This window comes from Pteropus medius, unplaced genomic scaffold (assembly GCF_902729225.1).
Source record: "Pteropus medius unplaced genomic scaffold, Ma_sr-lr_union100, whole genome shotgun sequence".
NCBI lineage: Eukaryota > Metazoa > Chordata > Mammalia > Chiroptera > Pteropodidae > Pteropus > Pteropus medius.
Window position 1 is genome coordinate 47,188,847 of NW_024349800.1, and position 14,473 is coordinate 47,203,319.

Consider the following 14,473-nt stretch of genomic DNA (forward strand, 5'->3'; position numbering starts at 1 on the left):
CAGAATTCTTGATAAAAGTAATTTGTGTTTGTCTTTGTGGAGATGCTGGAGGGTATGTGCTGGTGTGTGTGGGTGGTGAGTATGTGTTTTGTCTGAGTGAGGCTGAGATGGGCAGCTGTTATGTGTTTATGTGTGAGTGTGGTATTTGTGGCACACATTTTGTGTGTCTGTGTGATTTGTATGTAGCATTTGTGGCATGTTTGTATATGTATGCAATGTGAAATAAATTTTAGTTTAAGTTTTTTCAGAAAACTTCTTTTCTGGGCTGTAGAGCGAATATTTTTTGCTTTCCTCTGAAACACCAGTCTGTTCTCATGTTCTTTTAAGTAAAATAACATACAGCTTTTTGACATTCACAAACAAAACCCAGTGGTTTTTATCTGAGTCAAGGGCTCCCTGGGGCTTTGTTTTTTCCCTCCTCCTTCCTGTAAATCCATTTTGTGCATTGGCGTTAGAAGATGACATCTTGTTACATCATGTTAGACAGCACCATAATTTTTTCCAGCAAACCATTTCCAATCTGGCAAGGCAAACAGAACTGAACAAAGACAGACAACCCAGAATAAATAAAGGACTGGTTCCTGGCCCTGCTGGACAGACCCAGAGGAGCTTTGTCCCCAAATCCAAGGCTGACTTGCCATTTCAAGTTTTAACTTCTTAGATTGGAATAGAGGAATCTTTTCAAGCTCACAGCTCTCCCAGTGATATTGTGCAGTCTCTCTCTGCTGGAGAGGAGGATGCCTGTTGGGAGAGGGGTGCTCTGAGCAATGGGAGGGAGCAACGGGCAAGATTGATGCTTTGCCTGAGGTTCTTTCTATACTATGCACAGGTCAGGCCTGTCTTTTCCTTTCCAGCTGCAGCTGCTATTTATAGTCCTATCTCTTTGTGTCATTCTGCCTGTGAGCCCTGTGGTCAGCCCAAGGCCTCCATTTAATAAGGGGCATTCTATTCTCAAGTTCATGCCCACCACTGCAGCTTTCCTTTAGTAGTCTGCCATCTGAAACTCAGTGACTAGAGCACTCGGGTGCCATTTCCCCTCCTTGGTCTGCCATGCGTCAGATTGGGGGGGTCTGTGTTTCCTCAACCCTGCCATGCGTCTATACCTGCAGCCTGTGCTGTGGTCAGAACTAGCTGTGGATGAGGAAATGTGCTATGTCTCTCAGATCTTATTGTGGATAATCTGCCAGAACGCTCCTTCTAAATAAACATCTCTTCCTGTCAGCCTTTGGCCTAAAAATATTGACTGGCTCACAAGCTGTATGACCTAGATAACTAAGCCACAACACCTTGAGATCTATAAAATAAGGGGAGTGTAAGAATATTGGACTTAGAAGCAGGTGACCAGGTCGGAGCCCCAATTCTAGGCTGTGTGACACTAAGCTAGTGAAACTCTCTGAGCTTCCCCTTCCTCCATGCAAAGAGAATGCCTGCCTCATGGGGATGCTGTGAGGACTAAAATGAGATCCTGCATGTGTGAAAGCAGTCTGGAAACTTCCCTTCTCTCATATTCTATTATTTCAACTTCTCACACTTCTCAAAAGAATGTGGCAAGAAATGAAGGTGGAAAGAAATTGAGATGCTCTGGAGATAATAGAGAAAAAGACTCCTAGGTGTGACTCAATCAGCCAGCAAGTAGATGTAAAAATTGATTTCTTTTTAATTAAAAAAATACTCTGGATTGAAACCTAGATAGTATTAGTATATACTGTCAATTTAATACAAGTCTATATAACGTCGATTTAATATAAGGTAGTAAAGATTAATTGAACACATACTATGTGCAAATCAATATAATTGACACCAGAGATATCAAGAAAAACAAACAGGAATAATTAAAAGAGTGATTGTTATCACAAAATAAAGAAAACAGATCCATATAGAGAAGAGAATCCGGAACTCAATCTCAGCATTTAATATGTGATAAGAGAGTAAGAAAAGATTTATTCAGTAACTACTGTGGATGTCACCAGTCATAAATTTAGAAAATAATTTATTTAGATCAATATTTTATATCATATTATAAAAGAAACTCCAGTTGGGCTACGAATTAAACATAAATAAACAAATTGTAGGGCAAAACTAAAAAAAATTAGCAGTCTTTCCTAGATGGATGGAAAAACAGCTTTCTCAATTTTGAAACAATAAATCATCTAGACTTATAGGCACAAATAAATATTTCAGAGCTTTAAAATAATGAAAAATGGTAACTTTAATGTAAAATGCCAACAGAAGACTGGGGAAATATTTTTATCAAGTATGGCAAAGAGTATATACTGATACCTTAAAAGTTACTCATTAAAAACAAAATAAAACATTAAGATCTCAATAGGTGAATGAAAAAACAAGATAAACAAGTAATTTATAAAAAAAAAAACAAAAACCACTGCCTGTAAACTCAAGGGAAAAAGTTTATCTTTATAATTTGATAAATATAAATTAAAGAGACATTGAAGCACCAGTTTAGATAAATCAGGAGAAATTAAAATCCAAGCTGGTCAGGTTGTGGGTGACACTGGAGATTCACACATGACTGGTGGCAATCTAAATTGTTATAACTCATTTGGAAAGTAACATGACAACGCGTATCAAAGCTCATAGAAATATTCACACACTTTGAGCTAGATATTGCCTTCTTTGCAGTTTATCCTAAAGAAATAAATCAACAGCAAAAAAGCTAGATGATTGATGTTCTAGTTTGGTATAATAATCAAAACTGATAATAAATTAAATGCCAACAAAAAAGACACGGAAAAATACGATGATCATGAAACCATAAGAAACTATGCAGATATTAAAATAATGACACTAAAAGATTGATGTATAGAAAATGACAAAAATGAGAATATACAATTTAATATTGTATCAAGATAATAATTATAATTGTGTAGAATGAATTGTACCTTTTAATAAAACAAGAAGAAAGTATGCAAAAGTATAAAAATATTTGTATTAGGGTATTATGACTGTGACTTTTTTTTAAATAAAAAAGATTCCTTTATTTTGCTATATTGATTTTTAATTTGGAAAAAGATATATTAAAAAGATAGGAAAAACTTCCCCATGTTTATCTGAATTTAAATTCTGGGAATATTCCTATCTTAGCTCTTGCTACTTCTACTTTGATCTGTGGCTTGTGGGAGAACCCCCCGAACACCTGTGCCCAGCTCTGCTGTAGGGCAAACTCCAAATACCTGGCTGCCTGCTGGCTTTCTGATGTGGCTTTTTGTGTCCCCACTATTCTGGCAGGAAAAAAGGAAGGAAATGTTTTTGACAGCTCCCAGATTTCCCCTTTCTATTCTAGCACAGCATCCCTTTTGGCCCCACAGTGCCCGCTGAGAACAGCACAGGCATTCACTCCTTGTCACGTGCTCAGTGAGAAGAAAGCTCAGACGAGCTGATTAAAAGTAAGCAGTCCTGGCGTGTAAAATTATCTCGGAACAGGTTAAAAGAAAATACCAGAGGGAATTAAGTACTTTCCTTCATTCCTCTCCCCTTCTATTTTCTAGTTCCCTTCTTAGAGCCAACCCCTGAGTCACTGTTCTTTTTTGTAGGTTGACCCTATTTTCACCTTCAATTCCGTTCATCAGTCTTTTAGTACCATACACTGTTCCAAGCTCATGGCTTACAAAGAAGAGTAAGAAATGGCCCCTGGTCAAGGAACTTGCTATTCAGTGGGAAAACAGACCTTATATCAAAAGTTTTCCCTGTATAAATGTGCTAAGTTCCAAATCTGATGTCTGGCAGTACACTCTGGGAAATATCAGGAAGGCGATGGAAATTTAGAGATGGCATGAGTGAGGGTTAGCTAGACAAAGAAGGGCAAAGTAGGACTGTGTAGGGCGGGGAGGGACCAGGTAGAGGATGCTTGAGACAGAGGGAATAGTATCAGCGAAGACCAACCTGAAAGACTTAAAGAGAACTACCTTTCAGCTCCCTGGTTATTTTAGTTAGTTATTTTAGTGTCCAGGATCCATGACTTTTACTCATCCAGTTATACTAGAGAAGCCCCTCTCTCAAATATCATACTTGGGGATCCCCAGTTCTTAGTTCATTTTATTACTCCTGTTCTTAGTACTTCTCTCATCATTCTTCTCATTTCTCCCTAAGAGTACCTGCCTTTGCTATATCGTCCTCTCTAACCCCGCATTTACATTTCCCACGGATACCCCACCGCTCTTCAATCCCTTGTCTATCCCTGGATTTAGGCAGCGGTAGGGAAGAGAAAGAATGCTCCCATCATCAGTGCTTAGCAGCCACTCACAGACAAGGAATAACTCTCATTTTGCTTAATTCAACACAGATTCTAACAAGACACACCCATTTATGGAGGGCTCTGATAAAAGACCCATCAAAGTCAGCTTTCTTTCTCTCATCTGTCCACATGCTCTGCTTACCAAAAACAACCCATGAATGTACCTCCTAATTATCTTTGGTTTACACTACAGGTGAAAAGTCCAAGCAATTTCCACTTGTGAAATTGTGCAACCTTGCATGTTGCTAACTTTTCCTGGAATGGGTTTTGAGATATGTAGGTAGGGGGAAGTCAGGTCAGTGAATTGCTGTATTTTAAAAATCTTGCTATTATCAAGTTTTTCATATCTCGGTGATCATATTTCAAGTGATGAATTCAAGAAACTAACAGTGCAAAAAGAAGTAACCATGTAACATATGGACGAGGAATTGATTTCCTACAAGGATGTAAGACCATTCAATGGGGAGGGAATAGTCTTTTCAACAAATTGTACTGGGTAAAATAGATATGCGCATGCAATAGGATGAATTTGGATCCCTACTACAGAAATTAACTCAAAATAAATCCAAAACCTGAATATAAGAGCTAAAAGTAAAAAACTCTTAGAAGGAAACAGAGGTGTAAATCTTTAGGACCTTGGGTCAGGCAATGGTTTCCTCAATGTGATATCAAAAACTCAAGTAACAAAAAAAAAAAATTTAAATAGGTTGGACTTCATCAAAATTAAAACCTTTTGTGTATTGAAGGTCACTTCTAACAAAGGTTACCCACAAAATAGAAGAAAATAAAAGTCTAGCATCCAGAACATGTAAAGAACTTTTATAAGTCAATAACGAGGCAAACAATCCAATTTAAAAATGGACAAAGAACTTGAATAGATACTTTGTTAGAGATACGAATGGCCAATGAACACATGAAAAAATGCTCAATCTCATTATTCATTAGAGAAAACGCAATTCCAAACCATAATGAGGTATCACTTGACACCCAATAGGATGGCTAAAAACAACAACAAAAACAAAACAACAATAAAACCAAAACAACAAAAAAATAACAAGTATAGGAAAAGGTGTGAAGAAATTGGCATCCTCATATGCTACTTATGGGAATGCAAAATGGTACAGCTGGTTTGGAAAATTTTGGTAGTTGCTCAAAATGTTAAATATAGTACCATACGATCCACCAGTTCTGTTCCTACATGGATATACACCCAAGAGAATTAAAAACATATGTCCACACAAAAACATGTAAACAAATATTCATGGCAGCATTATTCCTAATAGCCAAAAAGTGGAAACAGCCCAAAGGTCCATCAGCTGATGAATGGATAAACAAAATGTGGTATATCCATACAATTAAATAGTCCTGATACATGCCGCAACATGGACGAACCTTAAAAAACGTTATGTCATAAAAGAAGCCAGATACACAAGGCCACATATTTTATGATTCCCTTTATAGGAAATGTCCAGAGTAAGCACATTCATAGAGACAAGAAGTAGATTAGTGTTTCCCTAGGGCTGAGGAAGGTGACAATGGGGAATGACTAATGAGTACAAGGTCTCTTTTGGGGTAATCAAATCTTTAGAATTACTAGCGATGATGACACAGCATTGTGAACATACTAAAACCACTGAACCGTATACTTTAAAATGATTAAAATGGTGAATTTTATGTTACGTCAATTTTATCTCAAAAAAATTAAAAAAGAATGAGGAGGGTCCCTTACACATCGCTGCGCTGCATTTAAGCTCACATTTAGGACTTCTTTGTGACCATAAGGGATATGATTCAATTTGACAAGCACTTTTTATGCTAGGTTCTGGAAATGGATGGGAAAATATGTGCATAAAACACAGGCTATGTCCTCAAGGTACCCACACTCTGTTGGAGGATACAGTGCATATTTCACTAACCAGAACACAACCAGAAAATAACAAGCATCACAGCACAGACAGTTGGTTCTGCTGGAGTACAAAGGCAGGAGTGGTTTATTCTGCCTGGAGGAACACTGGAAAGCCTTACAGAAGTAGAAACATTTGAATAGAGTTTTTAAGAATGACTAGGAGTTTGACAAGTGGAGAAAGGCCTGGAGCTGTACCCAGCATTCAAAGATACATCTCATGGAACAATCTGAGCTATGGCTTCTCTCTCCTAGTATTCTGCCAATGCTTCTTATTAAATATCACGATTTCCATTTTAATCCTTGGTTTTTGCCTCACAGACTACGAGTCTTCGATTTAAAAGCAGAGAAACAGAAACATGGATCTTGAGCCTTGGTGGGGTATAGCAGGGTCCCCTAAGTTCTCTGTGGTTGTGGGAGCACTTGGAATATATCTGGCTCTGCTCCCGCCTTCTGTTTCTCCAATCTGGGAACCCCTCTTTGCTGTGAGGACTGGCTCCATCCATCTGCCAGGTGGACGGGCCCTGGTTCCCTCTTCAAAAGTCTTTTGCTTAATGGTGGCTTTTTCGCTCTAGCCCTACCCTCCTGCTGGTGCATCCAGAGGAGGAAGCCAGGGAGGAGGGAATAAGAGGCCCACCCCATACCCTCCGGAAGTTATCTGGTCTGGCTCCTTGGGCAGCTGGCTTTGTTTGGCTTCTATTTGGATTGTAATCCCATTGCCTTGAGTGGAGGTAGAAAAACAAGTGCTTAAAATAAGTAGTCCTGTAGGAGGAGTCTGGTGCTTAATGAATTATTCAATGAGGAGTGCTAAGCACAAAGCATTCTCCATTTTCAGTATGGAGCCCTGAGACCCCTAATGCCTCCCAGATGAAAAGCTAACAGAGTGGTCCTCCAGAGTGTGTTTGACAGATATTTGCTCTCTGGTGCACTAAGCATAAGCCTGGTTTATTGTGTTTACAATTTCACATCTTCAGAGCATGACTGATTTATTGCAAACATGAGGGCACTGGACAGTGGAGGCGTCTCTGAACAGGCTTTTCCCTAAAGCCAGGAATAATCCCCTGCACCAGAGATCCAGTCTGATGAACTATTCAGTGTTCCCAATCCTCATACGCTTAGGGGAAGTCAGGATAGGGAGACATCTGGTCTCAGGCAGCTCTGCTCAGGCTAGACAATTGTCCTCCTCAGGGTGGATCTCGTTAGCAAATGAGGCCTGTCTGTCCGCAGAGACTGGGCCTCCTGCCCTGTGACCCCTGGGTGGGGAGCCGAGGACCAGGCAGCCTTGTAAATATGCTTTCTCAAAATCCTGATAAAAAGAAACATGGATTTAACACTGACTTCTCCTTGAACCAGTTGATAATTTTTTTTATCAACTTCTACTCCATTGTCTCCAGTTCTCCAAAGACTGAATGCTCTGACAGTGCAGACAAGGACCAGCCGTGCGTGGGGGGCAGTCTGTGCTGGCAGGAGTGAGGACAGAGGAGGGGAAGCGGGCCTGAATGTCATTACTCGCAGGGGTCGTGGGGTCGGTGACAGTGGCAAGGAACAGATTTTTCCAGCCACTTTCAGGCCGAGATTTGCACTGCATAATCTGAATGCTTTTATCTGTTTCTGAAAATAGACAGGAATTTTTTCCACAGGCTGCTCCAATCTGGCCGTGGAGACGTGAGGGAGGATTGCCGGGAGACAGTTGTATGTAGTCCAGTAAGTACGTTGTGTGACCCCTGCCCCCCAACTAGCCCTTCTCCACATTGACAATGTAGAGCCACATTATCTTAATGCCCCTTGAAGCGGGGAGTCAAAAATGCCGGAAATACTTTCCATTCTGACTTTTGTATAGCTCCTGATATGTGGAGCTATCATTTCTTACTTTGACTTAAATGTACAGGCTAAACGGCCTTCGTGAGGTCGGAAGCTCCCGTCCAGAGGGACTGGTTCCTTGAGTCTGTACAGAACGACCTACGTGAGAAAGGTAAATGAGACAGAAGAAAATGGTTTGATCAGAAATTACAGTTTATGGTTGTTACTAGTTCCACAAATCATATTCTCTACCTTTGTCCTGGATTTAGACTACAAAGAAGCATCACAAATTATATACAAAGATCTTCTGGAAGCTTAATTCTGGATTAAATCAGACTCCATCTCTCAGCAGCTGGTCCCTCTCATCTCAGATCAAAAGGATCTTGAATCTTCTGAGTGAACTTCTCTCAAGCAACCCAAACAGCAGGGAATCTCTAATATAATTTATACAGCATTTTTTTTTTCCCTCCAATTACATATTGGTTTCTTCTTGGGACAAGCCTATCTGATAAATATGGAAACCAAGACACAGAAAAAGAAAACTACGTGTAGGGTCACGTAGAAATTCAGATCACTGTATCTTATTTCTACAATCCTTTCTACTCACCATTCACCCACCCACCGAGAACAAGTTATTTGTGTTTAGCATGCAATAAAGCATGCCAATTTCAATAGTTTTTCAACTTGAATAGTTTCTTGGGCCCAGGGAAACTGGTATCAATCAGTCTTTCAGGCTGGAGTTCATTTGCAAGTTTCCTCTAACGTAAACCTCGCTATGAGTGGAAGCAAGAGAAGAGTGCCAGATTGTTCTGGAATGCTGCCAATGTCCTGTGTCTCTGATACTCCTTTGTGGTCCTCATGACCAAAAAAACTCATGGTTAATTCAGGTATCAGTGAGGAAGAAAGAGAAAGAGCAGAAACATGAACCCCCACAGTCGCCTATTACAGGCTGAGGGCTCTTCTCAGAGACCTCTCCTGTTGAAGGCTGTGCCTAGGCATTGTGATTCGTGAGTCTGTTTCTTTCAGTTCCAGACCATGCTGAGTGTCAAGTGGCATGTCCCCTTTGTCAGCCCCCTCAGCCCCCCACACCTGGTGCTGCAGGATCGTGAAGATTGCTGTAGTCTGTGGAAAGGTGATTTCAACCTGCTGTGTGTATAACGTTGTGTGTCTCTCCAGCGGCTATCAGCTACCTGATCATCAAGGAGAAGACAAGATGTCATAGAGATCAGAGGGAGAAGGACAGAGAGCTATGAAGGAGAGTGACTGGAAAGAAGAAAAAGAAAGATTGAGAATATAACAGAAAGGTAGGTAATGTATTTTGAAAAAGGGCAAGCCAAAGGGGAAAAGTGTAGAAGAGAGAATGTAGCATACACTGGTACCTCTGCCTACTGCACCACGAACCTTGTGATAGAGCTGGATGAATAGCCTAACCCTCCCAGGGAAGTTGGTTGGCGTCAGGTCCTTGAAAAAGAAGTAGGCTGGCATCTGACTCATCCTACTTTGCTCTAAGCACCTAGCACCCACAGAAACTTTCAGACAAGGTCATCTGACCATCAGTTGTAAAAGACTGATTTGGTGGCTCATGAGATCAAATGCTTTACTTTCTCGGCACAACTTGAGGTGGACAGAATTGCTGTTCTTTTATAATGATAAATAATTTTATGTACAAGAAAAATGAAGTACAGAGAAGGGACAGACTTTGAAAAAGATGTTTAATATAAGAAAAACAAATGAATAACAGGCATTGTTTCTGATCCATTTAAAGGCATATGGTGTAACAGAAAGCACATGGGCTTTGGCATCAGAAAGATGTCCTGCCTTTGCCACTTCGTGACCTTGAGCAATCAGTTTAACATCTTTGATCCTCAGTTTTTTCATCCATACAATGGGAAAATGATACCTTCTATGCAAGGTTCTTGTAAGAATTGGTGGTAAGATATGTTCAGTACCTGGCATTTCGTAGGAGGTCAATAACTTCTAGTCGTTTTTATTCTACAGTCTGTTAGCTTCCATTAGCAGCATGAGGACTAATTTCTCCAAGGATTTTGTTTTCTAAAAGACCCACCTCCCTAATTATGTTTGATTTGAGGTACTCTGGAAAAGTACCTGGGACATTTGGTCAGAGTCATTCCCTTTTTGGTTCAGAGAGGTAAATGGCTGATTCAAGGTCACAATGGATCTAAACTGGTGGCAGAGCTGGGATTGGGACACCTGGCTTCCTAGGCAGTCCTGCTTCTTCCTCACCTGCCTGCCTATGCACAGGTGACCTTGATAGTCCTTGATCATAGTCAAGAGCATTTTTCTTGCTAAATTGCTGGCTGAATGGCACTTCTTGTGATAATTTGTCAGGAGAAAAGATGCAAGTAAAACAAATGGACTGGCACTCTTCCCCCTTATTCCTCTCCTGTCCCCTTACTACCTCAGGTCATGGTACAAAGCAGATAAGCCCTCTATCTCTTGGATGCTAACAGGGCCATCAGAGAGACTCCTGCTCTCAACGTCACACAAGCTATTCTTGCTTCCTGGGAGGGAGCGGTAGCAGGGACTTGTTATGGTGATATGCTTTGTCCAGTAGCCTTGGCTTGTGAGAGGCCATCCAGCGGCTGTGCAGGAAGTCATATAACCCTCTCTGCCAGTAAGATGGTTCAAAACTGGCCAGAACTTCAAGGATAGCTGAGCTATTAATGGAAAGTGAATCAAGTCAGAGGCCCTGAAAGCCCTATGTAGTATAGAGTACATTTCCGTAGACTTTGAAGCACTTCCAAAAAGCCTGGTGGAAAGAAGGTAGACAGCATCACCCCAGCCTGTTTATGTTAGCTAGGATCCAGGAGGTGGTTTACACATCCTTTTCAGAGCCCAGGGATCTGCGGCTAGGAGGCAGGAGGGCAGGGTATTTAAGATAAAAGGAGAGCACACCTGCCTGAAGCCACAGCCTAGGCAGAATCTTGCCTCAGGGCTGAGTTCAACCGTAGGCCTCCCTCTCCCTTCAGTCAGCAGAGAGAGGAGAGAGGGCCAAAAATGGGTGAAAAAGAAGAAAAACCACTTCTCTATTTCTTGCAAGAAAGGGCTGTTTCCAGGCCCAGGTAAGACTTTGCCTTCTAGAAAAATGGGTGCTCGGATGCTGATTAGTGCAGAAGTTATTTCCCAGATGACAGTGAAGAGGGTCCAGACAGCTCGACCTTCACCCGGGCACGGAGATCTTCATGTTGGCCAGAGAGGTAAATATTGGCCAGGTGTTTTCCAGGTTGTGGCAGGTAGCAAAACCAAAGGCATCCTACAGAATCAAGTACCGAGATTGCCTTGCCCTCAACCCAGTAGGGCTTCCTGTGGGCATGTGAAAGGCCAGGCCAGGCCAGGGTGGGGATGGGAGGAGCTGCTTCCTGAGCCGGGCCCACTTGAATTCTGGGCCCTCTCTTCTCCCTTAGCAACTCCCCAGATGATCACCTCCATGTTCGGTTTCTCTCCTCTCTTGCTTACATAAGGTACCAGGCTTAGGGCCTAGTTTGGGAGGAAGGCTGCCTACTCACTCCTGCTCTTTTTCCTACACACACACACACACACTCACATGCCTGCAAGCTCTCCACTCTTGACTGACTCTATCTGCCCAGCCTCATTTCCTTCCACGGCAGGGCCCGAGGAGCCCAGCACTGAGCTGGTGTGCGCTCTAAAAATAACTGTGTCCAAAGTGATGAATGGGAAGGCATTTGTTCTCCTTTTCCTGCCTGAACATTGGGGCCTGAATCATGTTGGAAAATGACATTCTGTTAACACAAGCACTTTTGTTTCCTCCCCTGCTCTTTCACTATCCGGTGGGGGCCCTGGCCAGGACTGGCTTTCAATTTTTAAAGCCTCCCTGGGGGTCTGTTCAACTCCCTCACCCAGGGACATTAAGGAAAGCCATAGATAAAAATGGAAAGAAGCATTCTGTACCTCCCCATGGGATGCTAAGGATGAGCTGAGGCACAGACACCAAGACAGGCCCTGAGCACCAGGTACCTAGGCCAGCACTGCCCCTGGGGTCAGGAGCCAGCTCAGCTCAGCACTTGGCTCAGGTCGCCACTCGGAGTGACTATAGAAAGGAAAGTGAAAGAGACCCAGATAGATGACTTCACAGCCACCTGCTTCCATCTGAAAGTGGCCAGTGCCACCTGCAATTAGACTTGCTGGAGAGCAGACTTCTCGGCAATGCATGGGAAGCATTTTGGAAAACATATTTTAAAATTTTCAAAATTAAAGAAAGTTTGACTTCTTTTGACCTTCTTCTAAAGTTCTGGGAGTCCAACGATCCTGCTCAGCTTATCTTTGCATCCCCATAAGCCCCAACCATGGTGCCTGGCTCAGAACAGGGGTTTGAAAAGTTCTTTTTGGTTTGAAAGAAATAAATAATACTTAGAGGGTCTCTGTGAGGGATCTAGAGTCATTTACCTTTGAAAGAACAAAAGGTGAGGCCTCTGGTATCTAGATAATTGAAAAAAGCCTACACCCTAGGCCTTAAGAAAGATCATTTCTTATAGCCTGTTCAAACTTCAGTCTATCCCCGCTCAAGGCTGCTTGGGGGCCTGTGATTCTCCAGAGCAAAGGATCTGACAGCTCATCTCCCTCAGACAGAAACCAGTTCCTCCTGAGAAGCCTCTTGTCTCATTCCTAAGTCTCATTTCTATTTTTCTGCCTGGATTTGTGTAGGGTCTTGGTTTAATGGAACCTATTGTAAGTGACCTTTTTGACCTCTGATTGAACAGATCCTCTTAAACTTTAATCAATTCTCAAATAAAATGACAGAAGCTTTGGGCTTAAGCAGTAATCCCATGCTCAGAGAAGCCTATGAAGTTCACATTTCTCAGTTCCGAATTTCACTGTTCATTGGCAGACTAGAACACAATGTAAGCAGCACTCACACGTGTTACCCATAGACCCACACATGATCATCTCTCCCATCTGTGAGTCTGGAAATGTGTAGGGAGGTTGGGGACAGGTCTTAGTGGCTGCCTACATGCTCCCCTGGTCTCTGCACATCCACATATAACCTCCTTTCCCCAAGAACCACACACATGCCTGTCCCAAAAGGAGAAGGGGAAATGTGGGACTGAGACCAAAAGTAAACACCCGTGGGAAGGCCAGGAGAAGCTCCTGAGCTGGCGGTTAAACACCTGAGCAGTGTTCTTCCCTAATCTCCCATTCAGAAGTGTGTTCCTAGTTTGGGGCATCCCTTCCCCAAGTCAACTTCTCTGAGGGTCTCTGTGCTCTTGCTTGCTCTTCAAACTGAATGCTTTTCCTAAATCTACTCATTCCTGATATTTCTTGTTTGGACACATGACTCTTTGAATCTCTGCCTTCTTGGTCTTGGAAGACTTTAATTTTCTATCTTTGCTCCAGCTCTTATACTAATCACCAGAGAAAGTATAGACAGGTATCACCAAGGACAAAGAGATCATGCATACCTGGACACCCCTTTCCCACAGTTCTTGATAAGGGGTCACCATGCATTCTCCAAGGATCTGGGGGACCTTAACCCCTGCATGCTAAGATGGCCCTTGGACCCCAGGACTGCTTACAGAGTGGAGCCAGAGCTCATCTTCAGGATATTCACACAGGTGACAAGAAACCGCCAGCACTGATAGTGTGATGCACTGTTCGCACTCAGTGCTGGCCCACTTCTGCTAAATCTTCTCTATCTGTAGGATTTACTCCCTGACTGAGGGTTAACTACTCGGGAGGCTTTTGATCTGTATGTGAAAAAGCAATCAAAGTCAATCCAGCAGGCAACCAAGTCAGCTAGCTCTCTCCTTTTCTTCTGTTTCTAGATGACTTCTAAATGTTCTGATGGGTGCCAGAGAGTAAGTATTCTAAAAATAAGGGGAAGGAAGTCATTTCCAAAAAAATGTTTTTAAACATGGGTCCTTGTAACTTAACCTTTCCCTCAGTGAGGTAGGCTTCTAGGATAGCCCATCTGCTCTCCTAGTTTCTCTGCTGTAAAGGTACATCAAAGGCCAAGTGAATGTGAGAGCACCTCCTGGGGCTGGGGCTGGTTATTTGACAAGTCATTTATTCCAGGGCACAGCATGGCTACTTGCCAGGCCCTCCAGTGTAAGCCCAGTCAAGGAGAAACCCCAGCGAGGTGGATGACCCCCAGCATGGGTCCTCTGCTTCCCAGCTAGGGCCTTCCAGCATCTGGTGGATATGCACAATTAGCAATGCTTTTGAGGATAATGATTTGGTCTCATGGAAAAAGGAGAACTGGTCCAAGATAATGTCTGGTAAACTTTGACATTCCACCCCAAAGTGATCTTACACTCATGCAGAATCACTGAACAGCTGCATGATCATATTACAGAATCTTCCTCAAGAGCCAACTTATCATTGAATCCATTCCCAAATTCCAGATTTTTTCAAACAAAAGGAGCCATGATATGGAAGGAGCTGCAATCAGCCAGATGAAAGAGAGGTTGAGATCACCAAGACTGGGAGTACCCTTTGAGATGTTTTGGCCCAATTTCCCTCATTTCGTACACACACACGCA

General features: G+C 42.4%; 1 long non-coding RNA gene across 1 annotated transcript in view; it reads right to left on the reverse strand.

The window, feature by feature from the left end:
• Positions 1 to 7,267: 7,267 nt before the first annotated feature.
• LOC120621807 (uncharacterized) overlaps positions 7,268 to 14,473 on the reverse strand; it is a 48,019-nt gene continuing 40,813 nt past the window's right edge. The window contains exon 5 of the long non-coding RNA XR_005658302.1: positions 7,268 to 8,114. This is a non-coding gene — a long non-coding RNA (uncharacterized LOC120621807). The remainder of the gene's footprint in view (positions 8,115 to 14,473) is intronic.